General features: G+C 39.4%; 1 protein-coding gene and 1 pseudogene across 24 annotated transcripts in view; one reads left to right on the forward strand and one right to left on the reverse strand.

The window, feature by feature from the left end:
- Positions 1-25,636, forward strand: part of TMEM108 (transmembrane protein 108) — a 343,329-nt gene that overhangs the window by 214,264 nt on the left and 103,429 nt on the right. The gene's annotated exons all lie outside the window — the stretch shown is intronic.
- On the reverse strand, positions 3,322-3,454 carry LOC119865469 (annotated as a pseudogene).

The raw sequence follows: 25,636 nt of genomic DNA on the forward strand, positions 1-25,636 counted from the left end.
AAGATTATTGTGATAGGTGTGACTGGGTAGCTAGTTTGAGTGATGAGGAAAGGCATCTCAGTTGGTGACACTAGGCTAAAATCTGAATAACAGAGGTGCCTTATCCAGTTGAGTGTCTGACTCTTGATTTTGACTCAGGTCCTGATCTCAGGGTCAGGCTCTGCACTGGGTGCGGAGGTGCTTAAGATTCTCTCTCATCCTCTCCTCCTTTCCCCCAATCGTACACTCCCCCTCACCACCAAAAAAAAATCTGAGTGACAAGAAAAAGCTTCTCTGCCAGAGTGAACAAAAAGAAACATTCTTGGTAGAACTAAAGGGACAAAGGCCCTGAGGTGAGAACATGTTCAAGATTGTTGAGGAACAGCTAGAGGGCCAATGTGGCTGGAGTGTGTAATAAGTGAATAGACCAGTGGAATAAGATGGGGTATACAGGATGTGAGCAGGAGCAACAAATCTGTATTTTATTTTTAGTGTAATGAGGAGCCATTGGAGAATTCTAAACAGAAATAATTTGATATGCTTTATGTTTAGAAAAGATAGCTGACTGCTTTGTGGATAATTGATTATAGGTATTGGAAGTGGAAGTAGGATGACCAATTAGAAGGTGGTTTATAGTAGTCCAGCCAGAGATGGTGATAGCTTAAACAAGGCTGGAAGTCACAGAAATGGAGAAACAAAGTCAGGACACATCTTGGAAGTAAGTCAATAAGACTTGTTCATGGATTGGATGATATAGCGTGAAGGGGTCACATTTAATTAACCCTGGCAGACAACAAGGTAGAACATTTCCTTAACTGTTAATTATTTAAGCTGCTTATCCGTACTTGAGTTGATAAAGAAGGGGTACGTGAGCCTTTGTTAAATTTGAGTGCTGATGGCAATAACTGCATCATCTATAGATCCTGGAATAGTTTGAACAAATGGATGGTGAGAAGGGGAAAATTGGGGGTCTCTTGGAAGTGGTAGCTGTTTCATTCATTCATTCATCAGATAGTTAATATCTGCTAGATATAGCTGAGTGCTGTAAATATAAAAAAGTGAGAGCTACTAGAAAGCTTACACTCTTATGTCCTCGTAGGAATCTTCTCAAACAGCACACCTGGAAGTTACATCTTTGGATTGAGATCTCTCTGGACACCAAGTTGGTTAATACTTGCAACAGGCCAGCAGCCCTTTTATTTCTGAGATGGTTGTGGTCTTTCTACAGTAGGAACAGTTAAAACCTTCTTTTTTTTTTATAAAGATTAATTTTTTTAATTTTTTTTATTTATGATAGTCAGAGAGAGAGAGAGAGAGAGAGAGGCAGAGACACAGGCAGAGGGAGAAGCAGGCTCCATGCACCGGGAGCCCGACGTGGGATTCGATCCCGGGTCTCCAGGATTGCACCCTGGGCCAAAGGCAGGCGCTAAACCGCTGTGCCACCCAGGGATCCCCTAAAACCTTCTTTTAATGCATTTCCGAAAAGAATGCTGGCATCTCTACTCTTCCTGATTTAGAATCCATGATTGTTCTCTTCATGTTCTCACCTCTTCTCACCTATCCATTTCTGAGATATACTTGTATACAGGGGTAGAAAGTATTACTCTTTTCCTGAAAGTGTATAAAGAGTGCCTAGAGTGCCTTGTTTTTCCCTCACACAAGATCCAAGCTGGGTTCATTTATCACTGAATATTTCCACTTTAAGAAGCTGTTAATTCCAATAAACGTTGATGGAGATTTGAAGCCCAAACATTTTAATGAAGTCATAAATCAAGAAGCTAAAGCAGCTTTCTTTACATGTCCTCACACAAGATTAATCTACTGGATAGAAAGTTTCCTACAGTGTTATAGCACCCACTTTGGGCAGGCAGAAACATTCCCAGCTTGGGTTTTAATAAGCTACCGTGATAGAAGTGAAAAAGTGATATACAGAAACTTGACTCTGTAGTTCAAAATGTCAGTCACTGTGTGCCCTTTTCTCCTCCCCTCAGATTTTAGCTTTGGCCCTAAAGTTGGGCTTATCAGAGGGTAAGTATCACTAACAGATGTCTTTGTTTCATTAATTTATCCATGCCCTTTGCAACTGCAGTAACCAATGTACTTACCATTCAAATCAGGTCCCACATTAGTATCCAGCCTTTGTTCTCCATTGCCTCATAAAGTCATCTTTGGAATTCTTTAGCTATTACCTTTATGTGTTAAAATGAGAAAGTGTCCTATTTATGAACCAAATTCTCCCTATTTTTTTCAAATGTCTAAAAATATTCCCTTGTTAATAATCTCATACTTAATGCAGTTTTCTTGGGCTCTGTGGATCTCTGCTTCAACATATTGTATCTGTTCTATATAGTGTCATGTATTATTTAATTGCATTTATTATAAAATGGGACATGCACAAGCTTTGCAGATTGCCAAAAGGTTGCCCAGAGGGGCATTTTCTTGTGAATTGCATAACTCATGATCTCTTCCTCCTTCCCACTTTCATTTACAGAGCATCCTGTTACCAAGTATTACCATAGTAACATAGAATGATTGTTTTAAAAAAAAAAAAAAAATGGAAGGAAGAAAGACAGCACTGAGCTTTCATCCCACTGCTTTAGGTTTCTGTGAGCTCACCAACCAAGACAGAGGGTGTGGAGAGAGCAGGGAACCCTATCCTCATTTCTATCATTAGAAATGAGAGTGTTGTGATACTTATGTATTTTGAGTATTTGGTTCATCACATATCTAGTAAGTGCCTACTGGGTGTCAAGCCCCACTGCCTACTGAGAATGCAAGCAGGAGGAGGTGTGGTTCCTGCCTTAAAAAAAAACATGTGAGGGTAGGGGGAAACTTGTCCAGTAATCCTACCCTTTCACATAAGAGAGTTGTTTCACAAAAATCTTGACAAAAATTCCACCTAGAATCCCTTTTCTGCCAGGCATCTTTTTTCCAAATCTCCTGAGAATGGATTATTGGTTTATTATTATAAAACAAATTTTCATTCCAAATACCATGCTAATGGGATGACAATAAGAAACACCATTTGAAATACTTAAACAAGCCTTCCAAGGTTTTGGAAGTTCTCTGCTGCTATAGATCATAGTGATGGTTTATAAAACTTTACAAGCCAATTGCTTTGTCCTGACCCCTTGAGGATAACCCCCCAGGTAAGGTGGAGATCACCAAAGAACTCCAGGCAGTGGTGAACTGGAAATGCTTGTACTTTCTTTTTTTTTTTTTTTTTAATTTTTATTTATTTATGATAGTCACAGAGAGAGAGAGAGAGGCAGAGACACAGGCAGAGGGAGAAGCAGGCTCCATGCACCGGGAGCCCGACGTGGGATTCGATCCCAGGTCTCCAGGATCGCGCCCTAGGCCAAAGGTAGGCGCCAAACCGCTGCGCCACCCAGGGATCCCTGCTTGTACTTTCAATTAGCAATAATCGCGCCTCGGATAAACCTCATTGGCTACGATACTGCCACTGCGCAAAGCTTGCTTGTACTTTCTTAAAGAAAAATAATCAAAATACCATGGTGGTAATTTAAAGGGAATGAATTGGAGTGACAAGAAATTAGCTAAATTATATTTTCTCCATAAACAATTAAGTAGCAAGGAGCATTTGTGTCATCTGAAGCTAAGATATTGCTTAAATGTATGCTACCTTTGAAAGCTTTAGCTTTATAGCTTTAGTATAGCTTTAGTATGCTATATAGGCTACTATTTACTACATTACTATTCTGTCCTAATTATAGTTAAAGTAAATCTGTTTAGTGCTTGGAGATTCTGGTAAGTGTAACAGTGAGATTTCCTTTTTTTTTTTTTTTTTTCTTTTTTTAAGATTTATTTATTTATGAGAGAGAGAGAGACAGAGAGACAAAGAGAGAGAGAGACAGAGAGACAGAGAGACAGAGAGAGAGAGGCAGAGACACAGGCAGAGGGAGAAGCAGGCTCCATGCAGGGAGTCTGACATGGGACTCGATCCCAGGACTCCAGGATCACACCCTTGGCTGAAGGCGGCCCTAAACCGCTGAGCCACCCAGGGATCCCAACAGTGATATTTCTTTATGGATCTGAAAGTATCCTAGCTCATAGATGAGCTCATGATTTTTCTGAGTTATTAAGATAAATATTAAGGAGTATTCGCTAATAAGAAAAACAGATTTGTTGATTTAATGAGTAGTTGATAATCTTGTGTTTATGTCTCCCAAAGGATTTCTGTGAAATAGTTCCTTTCATTTAAATTCAAAAATTACTCATTTCATATAGTATTTTTGAATATGTGTGAATAAGAAAAATCCACACAAAAATTGACCGTTAAAAATTCTTAAAATTTAACCTCCCTTAAATCCCTAAACATAACATTCTTACTGTTTGACTCATTGGAAGGGTGAAAAATTCTCAGTGATAATACTTAGAGATTCCACTGAACTAAAACATAATATTCACTAGTTTGAGTTTGAATTACATCATCCATGCCAACCTCTGCAAGGATGAACTTTTAAACAATCAAGTGACCCAAAGTTACCAATGGAAGAGTGAGAACACAGATAATCTTCAACCTGCATAATCCAAGCCTGCAGGCAGCATTTCAGCAAAGTGGAGAAGTTAGTCAGTTGTACTGCCCTTCTCAGACCACACAACTGCTGCTAGAGGGCAAAGGATGGGACATCTGCTGTGAAAATCACATCCAGTTTGGAGATGATTGTTTTCTTTCTCTCAAGCCTGAGGTAAGAGCTAAAGTTAGCTCTGCTATTTCAGAGCAGTTATTTGATATGTCCATATGGAGTGGTCAGTATCTCATCCTACAAAGAGGAGAATCAGTGATTATTATAGAGTATTGGGGTTCTAGAAGTGAAAATCCTTGGAGTTTATATACTCAAAAGAAGTAGATAAAAGTATTGATTCACCCCAAAAAAGGTTATCCTTTATGCTCTTTTCTCTGTTGGTAATAGATTACTTTAGCCATCCCATCCTCTTGTCCAGATTGCTCATGAGCAAGAACCTCAATTTATAGCTGCTTGTCTGTGACTAGGGATTGAGTCTATGAAGTTGGTATTATGACTTTCTTGGGGGGAAGCCAGCTGAGACTGAACTTATGTCCACAGGTGACAACACCATTTTCTAGCAAAGAAAACCTCATTTCCTCTCCCAAGTTGTCATTACATTCTATTCCTTTCTGCTTTGGGTAAAAAATCATCACAAAGAGAAGCAGTAGTCATGTTCTAAGCACATGTTCTGGCTTTTAAAACAGTCTGTGTTATGGATCTAAATCTGTTTGGAGAAAAAGATGAGACCATGAACATGCCAAATACTTACCACAAACAGAACTGGACTTGATGGTTAACTCTAAAACAGGCAAGGGAGAAAATACCTAGCTTACAGAATTGCTAAGGGAAATAAATAAGAGAATGCAGGTGTGTCAATCAGGAAAACAGGAAGCAGAAATCACACTAGATGATAGTTAAAGCAGAAAGGGATTCCATATAAGGAGTTAAGTGCTTATGAAACCATTGGAAATCTGAGACAATAGAAAGCAGAAACTATTAGATCCAAGGACACACCACTATAGCATCAATCCAGGAGTCAGGGAACTACCCCTTTATGGACCCCAGGAATCACCACAATCATCTCTAGACACCAGCAAGCCATAACCAGGATACTGAAATGCTGAATACAGCTGCCACACTGCTTCTCATTCTGAGCAGGACCTGGCCTGTCAATATCTGTAGAAGGAGGACAATGGCCTCTTGCTTGCTTCTACCTTACAGGTTTCCCACAAGCATATAGTACACATCTAGAACACTGCTACACACAATAGTCTAGAGAACATAATTTTAAGCTTTTCAACCTCTCCAGCTAGAAAAAGGGTAGAATAGAAGTTGAGAAAATCAAGTCACATTATTTACCAGAGCAGAAAAGTACTTAACCCAGTGCTTGCTGAATTCTAGTTGTATTACTGCTGCTTTTGATATTCAGATGTAATATACTTTTAACTGCTGATGTCTCAGCCCTCATTTCCTAGAGTTCTTTTGACAAGTTGATTTTTAATGACACCCAGATGACTGAGGAGTTTAAGTTGGCACTATTGGCTTGGGAAGCCCTTTTGATTTGGTTGAGACTGCTGCTGCAAAAGCTCTCAGAGCACAAGTCATGATCAGGTTGCCCATGGAACATACAGCTTTATTTGGGGATATCCCTTATTAGCAGGTAAAATCCAGAGGCTCAGTTAGCAGTTCCAGGGGAGAAACAGTTTGGTCCATATGCTATAGAATTGTGCCATCCAGTATGATGGCCACTAAACACATGTGGTGATTTAAATTAATTAAAATTAGAGGCAACTTGGGTGACTCAGTTGGTTAAGCATCTGAGTCTTGATTTCAACTCTGGCCATGATCCCTGGGTCCTGGAATCTATCCCTGTGTGGGGCTCCCCACTCAGTGGGGAGTCTGTGTGTCTCCCTCTCCCTCTGCCCCTACCTCAGCTCATGCTCCTTCCCTCTCGCTCTCTCTTTCTCTCAAACAAATCTTTTAAAACTTTAATTAAATAGAATTTGAAATTTTCAATAACCACATGTATTAGTGGCCACCATAATGGATGGTACAGATACAGAGTATTTCCATCAATTGCAGAAAGTTCTATTAGCACTGTTAGAATGTGTCTTCAAGTGTGAATCAAAACTTACAAGCATATCTCTAAACTGTACAATCTTTTTATTTATTTTTTTATTTTGTTTTTTTAAATATTTTATTTATTTATTCATGAGACACAGAGAGAGCGAGAAGCAGAGACACAGGCAGAGGGAGAAGCAGGCTCAATGCAGGGAGCCTGATGCGGGACTCCATCCTGGGACTCCAGAATCATGCCCTGGGCCGAAGGCAGGCACTAAATCGCTGAGCCACCCAGAGATCCCCTAAATTGTACAATCTTTGTAAATTTTTTTGAAATATTCATGACATCAAGTATCATTTTAGGACTCCAATCCTTTCCCAGTCTAGCACTTTTACATGACCCCCAAAGCTGTCCTTTGTGTTTGGCAAGGAAAACTGGGAGTTTTCTTTGGTGGTGGCTGTTTGATATCTCAGTGACCAATTGACCATTATAAAAAGTTCGTTATTCTTGGTTAGGCCAGTTTGGCATAGATCCACTAGGAATCATCAAAGCTCGATATAGACAAGACAGGATCCTTTGATTATGTGGTTTTTTTTTTTTTTTTTTTTTAACTTAACTGTCTCCAGAGAGCAGCTGCTGCTTGCCTCTAACATTCTGTATGCCTTTGAGGTTTGATGTCCTACCTTGAAGCTTTAAAATAATTCAATTAAAAATTTATCCTTGAGAGGTGCCTGGATGGTACAGTTGGTTAGGTGTCTGACTTTTGGTTTTGGCTTGGGTCTTGATCCCGAGGTCATGAGATCAAGTTCCATTGTCAGGCTCTGCGTTAGACACAAAGGCTGCTTGAGACTCTCCCTCTGCCCACCTCAACTTGCTTTCTTTCTCTGAAATCAATATTTTAAAAATAATAAAAATAAAAATTTATCCTTGAGCTCCCAACCTGTTAATAGACAAAACACATGTTTTGGATTGGATGTGATCATTGTAGCCTGCACTATAATGCAGCTCTCATTTGCAGATGAAGGATACCGATCTTTGCATCATTCATTGAGGCTACAGTTCTGTGATTCTGAGTCTTGCCTCTAGGAACCTTTATGGGCAGTGTCCCTATCATTCATTCTGTACCTACAGGCTTCTGTCTCTACCTTCCATCCTTGGCAAGCACAGATATGTTAGGAGAATATCCCAAGATTGGACTGCCAAGTAAGGAAATGCAGTGGAAAGATATCAACTGAACTTCTTCAAAAAGCCTATGTGAGACCATTGAGAACAAATGAACTATTCATGCTGTTTTCTCTTCCAGGTTCTGTAATTCTCATATCAGGTCATCTGACAACAAAGCTACATGTTATTATTCGGTTTTCCATAGAAATATTTTCACCACCCTAGAATTTTATATTATGCGTTTAGCTTTTCTTGAAAGTAGCTGTATGTAAAAATGCCCTGCACTATTTTAAAAAATATTTCAAAGACACCATTTACTGTGTTGTTTGGTAGCCTCTTCCATGAAAACTTGGCAGATAAATTCCTCTTATAATTCATTACTAGGGCAAAAGTTGTCTTTACAGATGAACTTACATGCTACCTCTTTGAAATGTTGAGAGTTATGCAATTCATCCCAGTCTTTTTGCCTTGGCTTCAAGGAAGCTCTAAAAATTTTTTTTGTTCATTTGGAGTTCTCCTAGCCTAGATTATTTCACATGATATTCCCCCACCCAGCCTTATCATCACTTGTTCTTATAATTATACCTTCTTACATTTAAGAGTTTTAGTTTTTGTTATTGTTGTTTTGTTTTAGTAATTTTTTGTTCTTATAAACATCCTATTATCTTTGAACATAGATTAAACATCAATAAACCAGTAAATGACAACTTAGATATGAGTAGTCACCTCTGGAGGCTTTTAAAATGTATATGTCTGGAGCTTACCTCACAGCTAGTGAATCAGAATTGCTGGGGCTAGGACTGGAGTGTGTGTGTAATGTGTTCTTACAAATCTCAATAGGTAATTCTGATGTGTTCTTTTGGTTAAGAGCCATTGAAGTAACTCAGTGGTGTAAAATGGTGTGAAATTTTTTTTTTTAAAAAACCTAGAAATTAAACAGTTAATGAATTGAGTCATAGCTGGCCTGTGTGAGATGCTGGGTCAAGCAAATAGTGACAAATGCTTAAAGAACTTCGAATGTAAAGGGATAAAGTTGTTGTAAAGTCATGATTCCAGTGGAGTTGACTTCATTCATTTGTTCATTCCAGCTATGTGTTAGGCACTGAGGATACCAAAATGGTACAGTCTCCTGCATCTAAGGAGCTCACAGTCTAGTGGGACTATGAGACATATAATGACTAGACATTATAATAAATACAGATATGAAGACATATCCAAAGCATCATAGAAGCCCAAAGATTTATCTGGCCAAATCTTTGAGGGAAGAAGTCAGAGCTTCCTGAAGGAAACATCTAGAGATCTGAGTCTCAAAGAATGAATAAGAGTTATTGAGATAAAAGGTTTTCCTGGAAGAGGGACCAGTGATTTGTGGGAAACTGCATACTCTGTATAAGTCATCTATTGCTGCACAGCAAATTACCCCAAAACTGAGTGACTTAAAACAAACAAACTTATTTATCTTACTATTTCTTATAAGTCAGGAATTTGGAAGTAGTTTAGCAGAAGGGTTCTTCCTAGAGGAGTCTCATTTGGTTACGGTCATCTGAAGGCTTAACTGGAATGGGAGGAACTGCTTCTGAATGGTTCCCTCATATGGCTACTAGCAAGAGGTTCCATTTCCTTACCATGTGAGTTTCTTTATATACCTACCCACGTGTCCTCATTATAGGATACCTGGCTTCTCCCAGAGTAAGTGATCCAAGAAATGGCAAGGAAAAAGCCAGACCATCTTTTATGACCTGGTCTTGGAAGTCATACAAAATTCTAGTGATTATACAGATCAGTTCTATGCAACATGGGAGGAGACTATACAAGAGTATACGACATAGATTGTCAAGATCATCTGGAGAGCTAGCTACTACATAAGGACATCAAGCTTAAGATGAGGATGTGGCAGAAGAATCTGGCAAGGTGCTGAGTTCAATCAATCATGAAGGAGACCAAAGGCCATCATTAAGTAGATAAGACTTTATTTGGTAGGCAATATGAAGTCACTTAAGGAACAGTAAGAAGACAATTAATAGTGTCAGATTTACATTTTAGAAAGGCCTCTTGGAAAATATGGAGAAAGAGTTTGGAACAGAAGGGCCAGTAGGCTGTCATAAAGTCCAGTGAGATGATGTAGACCCAGGCCAGGGCAGTTGTGATATGGAAAAGGAGGCCTTTGCTATTCAAAATGTGGTCCATGGAGCATAATGCCAAGTAGCATTGGCATCACCTAAGAGCTTTTAGAAATGCAGGATTCCAGGCATCATCCTAAATGTACTGAACAGAATCTGGTTTATATGGACATAAAAGTTTGAGAAGTAGTAGAGGATGTAGTAGGAATAATTAGGAATGTGAGTGTTGAGAAAAAAAGAGGACAGAAATCCTATTTGCTCCACTTCAAAGCTAGAAAAAGCATGTTGCAAACAATTTTACCTAAACCTACAGAATGAGTTCAGGGAGCTATGTATATGCACATTGTCACTGTTAATGTGATACAATCTAATAACAAGACATTCTCTTTTATTATAAATTGTAGCCGTATAAGTGGTGCCAAGAAAGGAAACCTACCAAATACTTCCCTGTTGTAAAGATTTATATTATTTTCTAACCAGCTTATCTGTTTTATTGGAGAGTCTGAAGAACAGATACCTAAATTTTCAGAAAGGAGGCCATGAGGAATAGAATAATATGATAACAGATTTGGAAAGCTACAAGATAATGTACATTCTGGAAAGTGTCCTGATTTTAAGATGACCTTTCCAAGCATTGTCTTTTCTGGAATCAGATTTGGGAGCCAATTAACTGCTGGGACTCACACAGTAAATGCTTGCCAGGAAATCCATTACTTGTATTATGGTCAATGGAAACCACCACCCAGTGGTTTTTGCACTTGTTAAGTACAAGGGCATCATGTGATGTCTGCAGGCTAGCAAGCACCAATTGTCATATATACTATGTGTGTCAGTCTTTGCTTTTTTCTTTCATTCCTCTACCCAGTTCTTTGCAATTAGGAAAATTATATAAATGAATTTGTTCTGGATCTCAGAATTTAAATACATATGTTACCAAGTTCTGTAAAGAAAGAAAGAGGGAGTAAATATGAATGAATGACTAGAAAGACAGAGGGAAGGAGAAGAAAGGAAAGGGAAAGAACCTCCAGAATACTTATAACCAAGCATTGGCACAGTGAGAGTGCTTTGTTCATGGAGGAGGAAGAGTTTCCAGTGAGTTACTGATCATTTACTGAATCATCTTTAACTGGCTTCTCACAGTGCTCTGAAGTTACCCATTGCCATCTAGAGTGATTAGGCAGATCCCTGACCGGTAAATCTGAGGTTGCCAATAATTATACTGCCTCAGGTTGTAAAGCTCTAACCTGCCTGTCACCTATAAACTCCTGTGGGATTCCCCAGGATCATCCCTAATTGTAACTAGGAAGTTCTCAATAGTACTGCACCCCTCCTGAGCTTCAGGGGCTTCCATGTCAAAACTTCCAACCCAAATCCTAGGTGAGTATTGGCATCCACTTTCTCCTCATGGAAATGAACTAGTGAAGAGGTGAGAGATGCTATTTAAGATCATTCCCCACTATTTTGTGAAAGATAAACTTCATTTTCATCTTTTTGATTATGTCAACATACCAGGCATCACATCCCTATTCCTCAAAAGATTTACTTTTGAAGGTATTCTTTGAGATTCCAAAAAAAATCATTTATCAGAGAATTTGCAACCTACCCTCTCCCCCAGTCCCCAGCTTCAGCTTCCCTGGTTCTCATTACCCTACTCTTTTGTATTTCCTTTGTTTTTTTTTTTCTTTTGTATTTCAACCCATAATACTAATCACCTTCTAAACCACAATATAATTTACTTACCTTTATTATCAAGCTCCCTCCACTAGAATATAAACTAAATGAAATTAGGAGTTTTAGTCTTTTGTGTTTACTGCTGTACCCCTAGCACCTAGAATGTATCTAGAATATCATACGAACTCAGTATTATTTGAATAAAGATCCTAAGGAACCTTGAAACTCAGTACCTTTATTTAGAGATAATGAGAATGCAGAGTTTGTGACTTGCTGAAGGTCACACAACTAGTTGCAGAGGCAGATGTAGAACATGGACCCAGATCTTCCTCTTAAGACTATGTTATTTCCACCACCCCTTGCTGCTTTTGGCTGGTGGAGCTAGGTTTGGAACTGGAGGCTATTGGTCCTAATCCATAAGAAGAGACTTTCTGAGTCCTGCCCAGAAATAGGCAAGTATTACAGACATCTCCTGCTCTCAGAAAGATCTTGGTAGTCAGATGTGGCTGAAGCCTTTTGTTTCTTGGTCATATTAGCCAATTTTTGTTGCTAGAATTTTCTCCCTGCTTCAGGAATGCTCCCACATACATATACACAATTCTCCAGAGCTACCTCAAATCAGCACACAACTCGGTCAGAAAAAGGCCATAGTCTCAGCCCCAGCCGTCCTTGGTACAGCTTGGGCAGAGGAACTGGTGATGGAATTATTGAGGTGCTGAAGCCTCTCTTCTAAGCCATCCCATTGAAAAGAAAACTCCACCATTTTGACCTTTGAACAATCCCAGATACTATTTTTAGTGACTTTGGTTCTTATCACTCCTAGCTCACACACCCTAGCTCTGCCCCTCAACCATACCTCAGCATCTGGGCAGTAATGTCATGCCCTTTGCCCTACCTCATTCTACCTTTACCATCCCCAAGGATCCAAAAAGGAGAATTGGAGAAACCAGGCAAGTTTGAGCAAACTAATTGAGGATGAGAGTCAAGAGTTCTATATAAAAGGAAGAACTGGGAAACCTAGGAAGAGCACCAAGAAATAGGCAGGGGTTAACAGCCCTGCAGAGGCAAGTTATCTAGGGAATTGAATCAACTACATCAAAGTGTCATTAGAAAATACTAACTTTTTACCCACCAAGTAACACTTCTCTCACAAGGTCCAAAACATTCCTATTACAATTTTCAGTAGAAATACTTAAATTTAGTGATTCAAAAGTCATTGCTTGGAAATGATTTCTTACATGATGTTAGATTTCTAGAGAAAAATAATGAGTCTTCCCTGCGCCTTCGATGCTGTTCATAAGAGAGAGAATAGGAATTAACAATATGGTTCAATAGGCTTCACAGGATTATCCAGCTAGCATGTGAGTTCAGGAAGTGTCTCATTTGCAGGGAAAGAGTGATTAACACACCAGGCACTCCTCTGACTCTCCTGGGACTTAAAGGAGGCAAAGCTCAAAGATTACATTTACAGACTATCATGAGCCAGCTCCTACACCTAGAAACATGCCAAGTCTGTTTTTATCATTTCATCCCTCTCTAGCCCACAGGCTGCCCTTATTTCTGCCACCTTGCATTTATTCATCTGAATCACTGCTGTGTTAGGCTCTGTGTCAGACATGCACCAAAGAGGCAAAGAGGAGTCCTACACAACCTCTGTCTTCGAAGACCTCAGATGGTTTATAAAGATGTAAGTAGGTGAGCCTGTAATTAATAGCTATTGGCAAAATTAATGCATCATAATAAAAATACATTGACAATAGCTTGTGAGCTCTTAATTCTGCTTTAGGAAGTACAGCAGGCCTCAGAAAGGAGTTACCATCTGAGCTTCATGCCTCATCATTTCCTTTAAGGCCACCAGACTCCCAGATTCTCATCAATAAGCCCAAGTAGGATATTCCCTCACCTAGGACTTTTTTTGTCTTTTATTCTTTAGTAGATAATTGATTTGTGGTCTAACACTTAAGGCATTGAAAGAGCATACTGGATCCCCTGACTCTAACTCAGCCTTGTAGGAACACCATACACGTTCTGTTTAAGATTTTTTAAATTTATTTATTCATGAGAGACACAGGCAGATAAAGAAGCAGGCTCCATGCAGGGAGCCTGATATGGGACTTGATCCCAGGACTCCAGGATCACGCTCAGGGCCGAAGGCAGACGCTCTACCACTGAGCCACCCAGGCGTCCCACACACCGTTTATAGTTGATAGACAACAAAGCTTCAGGAGGCTAAAGGACTGCCCACCGTCACATAACTAACCATAGGCAGAGCCAAGTCTAGGACCAGACCACAGTTTTGTACATTTAATGGTACTTTGTGGGTCCTTCCAAGGAACACGGATCTGTCAGTGTAATAGAGTATATAAGAATGGGCATGACACTCAAAGAAGGGGTGATATGTTTGAGATATTACTAATCCTAGAATTAAAAGGAACCCTAGAGTCATCTAACACACCTCTCTCATTTTCTTGATGCAGAAAGAGAAGCCAGAGAAAGTGAACTTAACCTTTTCAAATAGAGGAGGTACTACCCTCTATGTGGAACTTGTATGTGATTGTTTTTGGTTGTCACAATGTCTAGTGAATGACACTGGCTTTCAGTAGGCAGGTGCCAAGGATGCTAAATATATTAGAATGAAAGGAACAGCCTTACCCAAAGAAAACTTAGCCAGCCCCAGATGTCAATAGCACATTGAAAATTACGAGATTCATATGACTTTGCTTCCAGCAAAAAAGGCTGTTAGAAGTGAGGAGAGGCCTGGCTCTGTGGTAGTTTACAGAGCAGTAGTTCATCATTGTGTGTGTGTGTTTGGGAGTGGGTCATAAACCCCTCTGATAAAACCTCTTTGTGCAAACTTTCACATACACATAAACTTTGCACTTAATTTTAGTGGGTTTATGAGCTCATTTAAGCCCAACTATGGACCCCAGGTTAATAACTCTGGCCTAGGAAGGCATAAAGGTAGAAGAAATTAAATATGTATATATTTTCTTATGGATAAAACAATGTTTGCCTAATGGACTGAATAATAAATGTGTCTTTTTTTTCCCCTATCAATTGGGCACAGTGCTATCCAGACTATTAGATTGTCTTTTGTTCATAGGAGCCTTGGATTTTATCCATCTCTTGAAAATTATAGCTAATATTTCCTAGTGAGAGCCAACTGAACACTGATTCTGCTTCCAGCACTTTCCTCCCCTTTCTTGCCCCCACAGAAGCAGGACAGAGGTGGAAGTGTATACATACTTCAAAGGCTCCCTCTCCCTGAGCTCTGAAGAGACCTTCTGTTAGAAAGACTGCAGGTTTTAAATACTAGTCAAGCTGTAAATCATACACTTTTAAAATTCTTCTAAGTGGGCAATATCTTACTCATTAAATCAGCTAGATGGCAAAATGTTCCATATCAGGATGCTGTATTCTTTCCATTTGCAACAGGTAGTGGATTATGAACCTTCTGTGGTGCTGTCAGAGGAGGGGAGGGCAAGGATGAAGGTGGAAAGGAGGACTAAGGAGAGGAGAGGAAGGGTAGACAGCTGGCTACCACTCTGTGAAAAAAACACTTAGGATCTCATGTAAAAGGGCCAGACTGACATTTCAGATAGTTACTCTTTAAGAGTTTTACCTGTGTCTCGTTTTTACCTGGCAGAACTTTCTGGAGCATACTTCTTGTCCATTTTACTAATGAAGAAACTATAAGAGAGATTAAGTGACTTTTTCAGTTAAATCAAAATTCAGTTCAGCCCTTTGTGACTCCTAGGCCAAGTTTTCCCCCACCCTAGTGCTTCCCAGACACCCAGCTAGTTTGTGTAAATGAGTGAATGCAACCAACAATGCTTTCTTCTTTTTCTTCTAAGTTTTTATTTAAATTCCAGTTAACTTACAGTGTAATATTAGTTTCAGGTATAGGATTTAGTAATTTATCATGTACATACAACACCCAGTGCTCATCACATGTGCCCTCAATGCCCATCACCCATATCCCACCCCAGCTTTCCTCCCCTCAGCAGCCCTTCATGTGTTCTCTATAGTTAAGAGTCTGTTTTATGGTTTGCCTCTCTTTTTTCCCCTTTGTTCATCTATTACATTTCTTAGACTCTACATATGAGTGAAATCATATGGTATTTGCCTTTCTCTGACTTACTTCACCTAGCATAATACTCTCCAGCTCCATCCACGTGGTTACAAGTGGCAAGATTTCATTCTTTTTTATTTAGCCAACAATGCTCAAACAGCTAAAATTATTTGTGCAGCAGGTGCTTCCATAATGTCAAATTATAGCGGCCTCCCCAGCTACAGGACTCTTCTCAAGTTGCTCTGGATCATTCCAGGATGTTGAGGACAAAGCTGCAGATATTAATTTAACTTTTCTGATGGTCTGTTCTCTTGTCAAGACAACATCTCCTGGGCTTCCTTCTCTCTTTCTCATGACTTTGAATCTTTCCTTCTCGATTGTTGGGAGAGACCAAGGCCTCTGCTAAATGCATAGTGCCTGGGAATGGAAGTCCCTAAGAGCTCCCCAGACTTGGCCTGGACACATCAAAAGGGAGTTTGCAGGCATGCTGGCTTGTCTCAGTCAGTGGAGCATGCAGCTCTTGATCTCAGGGTTGTAAGTTTGAGCCCCACATTGGGTGTACAAATTACTTAAAATTAAATCTTTTTTAAAAGGGAGGTGGAGTTTGCATCTACTTTCACAGGGTGGCTTCCTCTTAGCTTAGTTTTGTCTCCCAAAGTTCTTTGCCCTGATCCCCTTGGAGATTTTTCTCTGAGTTCAGCCAAATACAGTGTGTGCTAATAGGCAAGAAGTCCTTTTCCACTGTCTCCTGTGGTAGGGTTGTTGTTCTTGCTGAATGAATGACTCCCTTCCCACCGTGATAAGTACTTACCATTCTCTCATGTGACTAGGATCTGATTAACTGAATACCCTGTTTCTAAGAAGTGATCTTTCTGAAGGTAGTCGACCTTTGTTTGTACCATTACTCTTTGCTAAGTGTGAGTTTCCACCCCAGCCCATTTCCAACAGAGTTGATGGAGGAGCTTACCTCTACCAAAGTCTCTGAGTGAAATTCCACTGCGTTTCAGGGCATTCATAGCCTCTCCTGTTCTGAACTTATTGAGAAATATCTCATTAAACAGAACTAGTGAGATTAAAATCCTTTTTATCCGCTTCTCTGAGTCTCCTCTTCTTATGCCTGAAACTATTGGTTCCACGTTGGTGCTTTATTTTCCTATTTCCAACAGCAAGAACCACAAATATTCAATCAGACTTTGGAAATGGTTCTAAGAATTCCAGTGCCAAGCATGGAGCCCAAAAACTATTGAAAGTCCTATCATTTGAGGATTTTAAAGGGGAAATGGAAAGAGCACTAACCCACAAGTCAGGAAACCAAAATAGACCCAATCAACTGCCCCACTGATCCATGTCACTTTCTCATCCAGTTTCCACAACTGTGAAGAGTTTTACACTTAGATATTCTCTAAAGCAATGCTGTCCACTAGAAATATAATAGGAGCCATGTAAGTAATTTTAAATTTTTTAGTAGCTGCATTAAAGCTGGGAAAAAATAAACTGGTGAAATTAATTTTCATAATGTTTTAATTTAATGTATCCAAAACAGTATTGTTTCAACATGTAATCATATATTTCATGTTCTTTGTCCATGCCAAGTTTTTGAAACCCAATGTGTAGTTTACACTAAGAGTGCATCTTAGTTCAGACTAGACACACTGCAAATATTTGTGGCCGCATGTAGCTAATGACTACTATATTGGACAGTATAGTTTTTTTTTAAGATTTTATTTATTCATGAGACACACATAAAAGAGAGGCAGAGACATAGGCAGAGGGAGAAGCAGGCTCCATGCAAGAAGCCCAATGTGGGACTCGATCCCGGCACTCCGGGATCACATCGGGAGCCAAAGACAGACACTCAACTGCTGAGCCACCAAGGCGTCCCAGACAGTATAGTTTTAAAGTCTTTTCTGGCTATTAGTTTTTTAATCTTCCTCAGTTCTTTATTTGAAACGCTTGAGGTCAGATGCATAATTCAGAATTTTTCATATTTTAAGGTTAATACAAGATTTATCATATGTAATACCCTTAGGGGTTCTAGAGCAGCACTCTATGATCAAATAAATATTTCTATAGCAAAAAAGTATGACAATTCACACTAAATTAGATGAAGATAATAAATAGCATCATGTGGGTTGAATGTTGCCACCTAGTGAGTTAAATAAAAAAACTTTCAGTTTTCAGAGGGTTTTACCTTTTGAAATTATAGATAAAGGATTGTGGATCTGTACCATGAAAACTGTGCACTTAGGTACAATATTTAATTTATCAAACATCAGCTCAGCATTAATATGGCAATGCAGTTGTCCATTTGCTAGCCATGGACATAGCATGATGATTGAATCTTCTCCTTTGTATTGAACCTCATTAGTCACAGCTGTCTCCACAAGCATAAAAGGTAATCCATGGAACCCAGACTTAGGATTTCTAGATAAAATATTTGGAATTGTCAGTTACATTTGAATTTCAGATAATCATCAAACAATTTTTTAGCCTAAGTATGTTCCATACAATATTTGAATTTCAGATAAACTAACTTGGGCATCTTATAGTCTTTGATACTAACTCTGACAGGTTAACAGCTTGCTCTGCAAGTAGAGCCCTATTTCTTGCAGACTATCTAAGGCAGCATGAGGAAAAGACTGACTTTCTCATCTTGTACCCCATTTACTCAGAGAAACCATTCAAAGCAGCCTTAGATAATTAAGGAGAATGGAAACCTGGGACTTTTAATTCCAGAATCCAAAAAAATTAAGAATGACATTCATGTAGTGTTTGCAATCCTTGTGGCATAGGTCAGTGCAGGGGCAACTTTGACAAGCCAAAGGCTAACCTGACTGACGTTCTTAATTGACTCTTAAAACCCTTAAGAACCTTGTCAGGTCATAGGCTACAACCAATCATGTAACCCCTGATTTTGGGCTTCTTAATCTCCACCAGGAATTCCAGAAAGAAAACCAGGGAGGGTTTTAAATTAAGAACCATCTTTTATTTTTTTTTCATGGGAGGAGGGATTTGTTGAGTGCATAACTCCCTCTTTGAATGCCTCAGAAATAAAGAGGTGCCAAGAGGAAGTGCTGCTTTAAGAACCATCTGGCTTGCCCAGGTGCAGGAATGGAGAGGCTTGAAGACTGCATCAAAAATGGGCCTCAGCCCCTGTAAACAGCATCATTCCCAGCACTCCCTGCCAAATTGGGCACTTTGTCTCTCAAAGAGAGTCAGCAGAAGCAGGTGGCAAATTTGATAGACTAAGGAGAGGATAGCATGGTATCCACTCATTCAGTGAAGTGCACTCAGGATCCCTCAAACTTTAGTGACATCTTTTCTGATGATTTGTAAAAGTGCTGAATCAACAGCAGTGACCTAAGGAATAGTTCCAGATTAAAAGAGACTAAAGGGACATGACAAGGAAATACACTATGTGATCTTGGATTGCACCCCGGATCAAGGAAAAAAAATGCTATAAAGGACATTATTTTTTTTTATTTTATTTATTTATTTATGATAGTCACAGAGAGAGAGAGAGAGAGAGGCAGAGACACAGGCAGAGGGAGCAGGCTCCATGCACCGGGAGCCTGACATGGGATTCGATCCCGGGTCTCCAGGATTGTGCCCTGGGCCAAAGGCAGGCGCCAAACCGCTGTGCCACCCAGAGATCCCTATAAAGGACATTATTGAGACAACTAGTGAAATTTGAAATATAAGTGATTTATTAGACAGTAGTTTTGTCATTGTTAAAATTCCTGATCATAATTGTACTGTGGATATGTAAGAGAATGCTTTTATTCCTAGTTTTTAAGAGTAAAAGTTATTTTTCTGGTTTCAAATCATAAAAAATGTACTCATACATGTACACATAGAAATGTGTCAAAAGGTAACTGTTGGTAATCATATGGGAAGGGTACAGAGAAGTTCATTATATTATTCTTGTAACTTCTTCGTAAGGATTTTTTTTTTAATTTTTTTTTAATTTTTATTTATTTATGATAGTCACAGAGAGAGAGAGAGAGAGAGGCAGAGACATAGGCAGAGGGAGAAGCAGGCTCCATGCACCGGGAGCCCGACATGGGATTCGATCCCGGGTCTCCAGGATCCCGCCCTGGGCCAAAGGCAGGCACTAAACCACTGCGCCACCCAGGGATCCCTCGTAAGGATTTTTTAATAAAAGAAGGAGAAAAGAATGACAGTCTGACGTAATCTAAGAATAGATGTTCCAAAGGAATAACCAGAGGAGAAAGTAAGGGTCCCTGCCTCCATGAATCAGGAGCTACCAGAAGTAGATTAACTTTAGACTCTCTGCGCTTTGACTTCTCTGATTTTCAGTTTCAGAGGCAGTGTGATATAGTGGTAAGAGCCCACACATCAGACACAGTCAGCCCTGCTGTGTTTGGTCAAGCTTTGCAGTGTTGTCACTGTTTAACCTTGGGGAGCCTCAGTTTCTTAATCTAAAAAGTGGGGCTACTATAACTTACCTCTCAGCCTTGCTCTTAGGATTGGAGGTGATGTATGCAAAGTACCTGGCTGAGTGTCTGGCATGTAATAGGTACTCCCTCAAAATAAAATACATCTTTGTTTCCATAGAATAGACGATGGTGTCCTGGATCTACAATATTTTATTTTTGTTAGGAACAGAAAACAGAAGTCTGTCACCAAGTCTGTGGACCTGAGACTCAGCCTCTGCCCCATTCGAAACCCTCTAATTGCAAACCCCAATGGAAAGCCTATTCATTTAACTGCTTTGAGCAGTGTTTCCAAGCATGATTGGTTTCCTAGCAGGCATAATCATTTCGGACAAAACCACTGCAAGCCTTTTTGCTTTGCTTTTGAAAATCTTTTCTTTCCCAACTGCCATGCAACATGAAAAGCAGGATCAGGTTATCAGCTCAAAGGTTTAAAAAGATGAAATTAACTCTGGACTTTAACCTCAAGACAAGTGACCTCACAAGACATGGGAGGTAGAAGTAATAAGAAAAAATGTCTGGGCTGTGAGTGAATGGCAATAAGGCTGAACTAGAAATCAAAAGACTTGGATTAGAAATGCTGGCTCTGCCATTTGCTAGCTGGTAGTTTTAGATCAAGCCACTCTGAGCCTATTGCTTTTTTGTGAAATGGAGATGCTAATGCCTCATATAGTTGGTGGATTAATCAAATGAGACAAAGTATGTGAGAGGCTCTTGGTAAACTATAAAGGGCTTGCTATTCAAAGTGTAGTTCAGCATTCAGCATCGATGCCAATGCCAGAGACAGATATGCAGACTCTCAAGCCTTACACCAGGCCTGCTGAATCATAATTTACATTTTAACAGTATTCCCAGGGCATCTGTATGCCCAGGAGAGTTTGATAAGCCAGGCAAAATGCCACCCTTGCCTCGATTCCTAAGGTGGTTCCTTTAAAAAGGGCTGAGGGGGCTTACTGTAAAACTAGACCCTTCCTAATGGCCTGAAGATTGCTGAAACACAGGAGCCACTTGATAGTTCAGTGTTTTGCTTATTCAGGCTATAAAGTATGTATGTCTTGCAAGGTTCTGGCAAACCAGCATACTCTCTAATGAACATTAAAAACACAGCATTCTGACACAGCACAGAAGGGTTAAGCTCATGGAGGAAGTCCTCTATATCACCCCCACCAACACCTCTGAGTAGATGAGTGTCAGCTTTGAGTTTGGGGATACCTGTTATTCCCAAATCCTGCCTTTGGCCCAGAGATCACCATGTCCATTGTGAGACCATCCTGGCTTTGTCAGGGAAGGAATTTAAGTACTTCACCCAAGGTCAGCTACAAATAGGAATTAGGACTATCTGTTTAGGCTTCCTTTGCTGCCAGAGGTTGAAGGTAGTGATGACCTCAAATAAGCTCTGCTCACCCTTATGGTGAATTAAAGGAAGAGGCCCTGGAGGCTTGAAAAGATCCAAACTCCACAATTCTTTTCATCTGCTTTACTCTGGGTCAAGGCTTAGTAAGTCAGAGTCCTCAAAGGCAAGAGCTGCTGGGCCTTTATCCTGGTTTTTAGCACTTAGCTCAGTAGTTGGGCATGGTAAATAGCTGCCTGATGAAGACTTTAGTGTGATGCTTTGGTGTTCAGTAAATTACTATTGGTTGAGGAGGCCAGGATGACTTTCCTATTAGATACCAATAGGCACACAGCCCAGAACCTGTGAGCCCTTCATGGGCTTATGAAAATGTTTCAGACTGGAACATCAACAGCAGAATTAATGACTCCAAAATACAGAAAGAAAACTTCAAAGTAACAAAGTGTGTAATTAGCTATCTCTAACATATAATACCATGTCAGCTAGTCAAGTGCCACTTGACTCTTAAAGTTATATATAAATTATATTAAATTGTGGCACATTTTAACATGTTAAATGTAGTGTAGGAAGAACCCCCAGAAGTTCATGTCTAGGGTCTAAGAAGGACTTAAAACAGCCCTGGTCATAGCAATCTGGTGGCATAACCCCCAGCCCTCCCCTGCTAGAGAGTCTGGAAGTGGGATGGGTGAACTACTGTTCTAAAGGAACTGAGGCATATTCAAAGGTAGGAAAGAACCTATGACAGTGGCAAAGAAATGGCAGCAAAAATCAGGGAAGCCAAGATGTTGAAAAATGATAGGATTTTCACTCTGTCCCTATAAAATTGTCCTTGTGTATTTTTGTACAGTCTTTTGTAAGAGAATTTTCTGCTTGTATTGATTAATGGCATGCCCTACATACTGTAATTTCCATTTATTTCCTTAATCACAGGCTGAGGAGGTTTAGGCAGACTGAGTATAGAGGAAAAATGGGAATTTTCATCAGTCTTTCCCATTTCCCTATTCCCCTCAAGAAAAATTTTTTTAAGTTTCTATTAAGTTACTAATCTAGGTAATGTACAGAACTATGTAGGAAACAATCCCTTTGCTCTGAGAGGCCCAATTTAATAAACATTCCTGCAGACAGGAATAAAGTTGTCTATATCAGTGCTTGCTGTATAACAAGCCCCTTAAACTTAGTGTCTTAAAACAACCATCATTTATTTAGCTCACAATTCTATAGATCAGCTATATAGGATGGACTGACTCATGCCTTTGTATTAGCTGCCAAGTGAGTTAGAGGTCTGGCTAATCTGGGACAGCTCATGTTTTCTCCACATGTTCTCTCATGCTTCAGTAGGCTAGATCAAGTTTGTTCACATGGAGGCTGAGCAGGTGTCCAGGAGGACAAACATATATAGAAATGCATAGACCTTTTTTTTTTTTTTTTTGCATAGACCTTTTGAAGTACAAATTCAGAGCTGGCACACTGTCACTTCCACTACATTCTGTTGGCCAAAACAAGTTACACAGCCACCCCAGATTAAAGAGGTGGGAAAATAAACTTCACCTCTTGATGGGAAGAGCTTCAAAGTCACATCAGGGGGCATAATACTGCAAAGGGAAAAACTTCAACCATTTTTGCAATCTAACAGAATCACAACAAAAGTAATATGATCCTGAAGGATACCCTAAATATAGGGTTTAGAGTGCCAGGGCAAAAGACAGATGGGAGTCAGGATTCACATATTTAAACGCAGTCAGACCAACGTGGGAAGAGAAAGAGCCAGAGCCTTATCCTGATTTTAAATTGATTTTAATAGGGAAATGAATGACCACGTTAAGCAAGGTGTGAGTAGTGTGGTTGCCAAACATCTGTGCTTCAAGGAAATGCAGAAGCATGGTATCAGATAAAAATTAGCCTTACAATAGACATCAGGGTTTGAGCATCTCTATAGTTCCACAGTAAGATTAGGATTATTGAGCTGACCACCTCAACACATAAAGGCTCACCTAAGAAGTTATACAGGGGGGAAAGAGTGTTTATAAATCATTTTAATCCTGGGCTCTAGCTGATATTTCCTGGCCATGAGCCTTTCTGCCAAACTTAATTTTACAACCTTTCTTTGAGATAGGGGAGTAGTGATACAAATGAGAATCAGAAGTATTCTATAAAGATTTACAAGTCTCTTTCTTTCACTGGGTTTCCCAGTGGCATTTTAGACCACGTAGGAGTCCAAAGATAAAATATGCAGTCCTGTTTATGTTCTCCCCACCTCTGCACCAATCCACATATGTTAACACATTCATATTATTGCTTACATCCTTGTATAAACTCTTCATATCTGACATACTTAAAAACATGCTTTGACTTGGCATTTTAATTCACTAATAAATTGGGTCACCAAGAAATCTTCACACAATACCAATGAAGGATCTCCTGTGCCTGGCACCAGTTAGCCAATATACCTTTGTTCCGCTATTGTGCATTTCCATCATAATTTCACTTTTTTCCCTACTGGTTGTGAAGTTAAAATTGTGTTTACTGTCTCCATCTCCATTTAGCCTTTTTATAAAGGGTGAAGTTCATTGCAGCAGTATTTGTAATAGTGAAAAGAGGGCCATCTTAAGTGCCTATATGGTTTAATAAATAGGGAACAGCTAGCTATTCAAGGGAATTCAACCTAGCAGTTAAAAGTAACAAGATTCCTTGGTATTAACATGGAACATTTTCCATAATATATGCCTGAACAGTGATATAATATGGTGTTATTTTTTGGATAAGCCAGTCTAAACTATGTATTTCTAGGTAGGTGTAGATACATGTAAATGAGGCCAGATCCCTTTTTTTTTTTTTTTTTAAGATTTTATTCATTTATTTGAGAGCAAGAGAGAGAGAGAGAGAGGGGTGCATGAGCAGGGGGAAGGACACATAAAGGGACGCCTGGGTGGCTCAGCAGTTGAGCGTGTTTGCCTTTGGCTCAGGGCGTGATCCTGGGGTTCTGGGATCAAGTCCCACATCAGGCTCCCTGCATAGAGCCTGCTTCTCCCTCTGCCTATGTCTCTGCCTCTCCTTTTCTGTGTCTCTCATGAATAAATAAAAATATTTTGTAAAAAATGAAAAATGAAAAAAGGACACATAAATAGGAACCCAGTTTTCTCAGGGGAGCAGAGTAGATGGGGATAAGGAGAATAACAAGAATGTTTGCCTTATCTGCATTACTCAGACTTTTAACACTAAGAATACAATCATATTTTAAGTGGAATCTTAGGAAAAAAATGAGTAAAAAGCAGAATCAGACCTATAAATAAGGGAACAAACTGATGTTTGCCAGAAGGTAGAGAGGGTGAGGGGCTGGGCAAAATGGGTGAAGAGGAGAGAGAGATACAGGCTTCTGGTTATGGAATGAATAAGTCACGGGAATAAAAAGCACAGCATAAAAAAATACAGTCAATGATACTGTAATAGCAATGTTAACAGGACAGATGGTAGCTACATTTGTGGTGAACATAGCATAACATAAACTTATCAAAGTACTAAGTTGTACATCTGAAACTAACATTGTGTGTCAACTATACTTAATAAAAAAATGCAATTAAAAATTATTTTTTAAAAAGGATTTTTATAAAGCAGTAGATGGTGATAGTTTACTTCTGTATGTAAGCAAATAACAGTGTGAAAAAATTGCTTGCCCTTTCTCAGATTAATAACTCAGGACCCTGTAAGCGGAGGTGTTATAATATTTCTGACCCACCAGTGTGAAGGAAAATAACACAACAAAAATTTTAGGAAATAAAAAGCCACTGTATTCCAACCCTGACAACAACAAACTCCCTGAAAACGTCTACATTTCAGGTTTTAATTACTTTGTCATATCAATTTTTGTTCTCAGAGTGAATTCTGAAAAATGACAGATTTTCTCAAATACTTGCAATTTAAATACAATTAACTTCTTACAATTTAATTACAGAAGAGTACTATTTCTTCAGAATCTGGGCAATCAAAAAGCTCACATAATCAGCTTTCCTCTCTACTCCACTTTTTGAAAATGAGACAAATAAGAAACTGAAATCAGGGAACTCTTCCAAAATACCTTTCAAATTCTGTCATAGGGTTAGCCCAGATGACACTTAATTTCTTACACTGTTAGCAATTATAGTATCATATGCTGATAATGGATGGTTATAAAAAAGGAGAGTCCCTAATGAGTCTTTGGAAATCTCAAAAAAGGATACAGTTGTTGGTGGTTTAT

The sequence above is a fragment of the Canis lupus genome, chromosome 23 (assembly GCF_011100685.1).
Source record: "Canis lupus familiaris isolate Mischka breed German Shepherd chromosome 23, alternate assembly UU_Cfam_GSD_1.0, whole genome shotgun sequence".
Taxonomy (NCBI): Eukaryota; Metazoa; Chordata; class Mammalia; order Carnivora; family Canidae; genus Canis; species Canis lupus.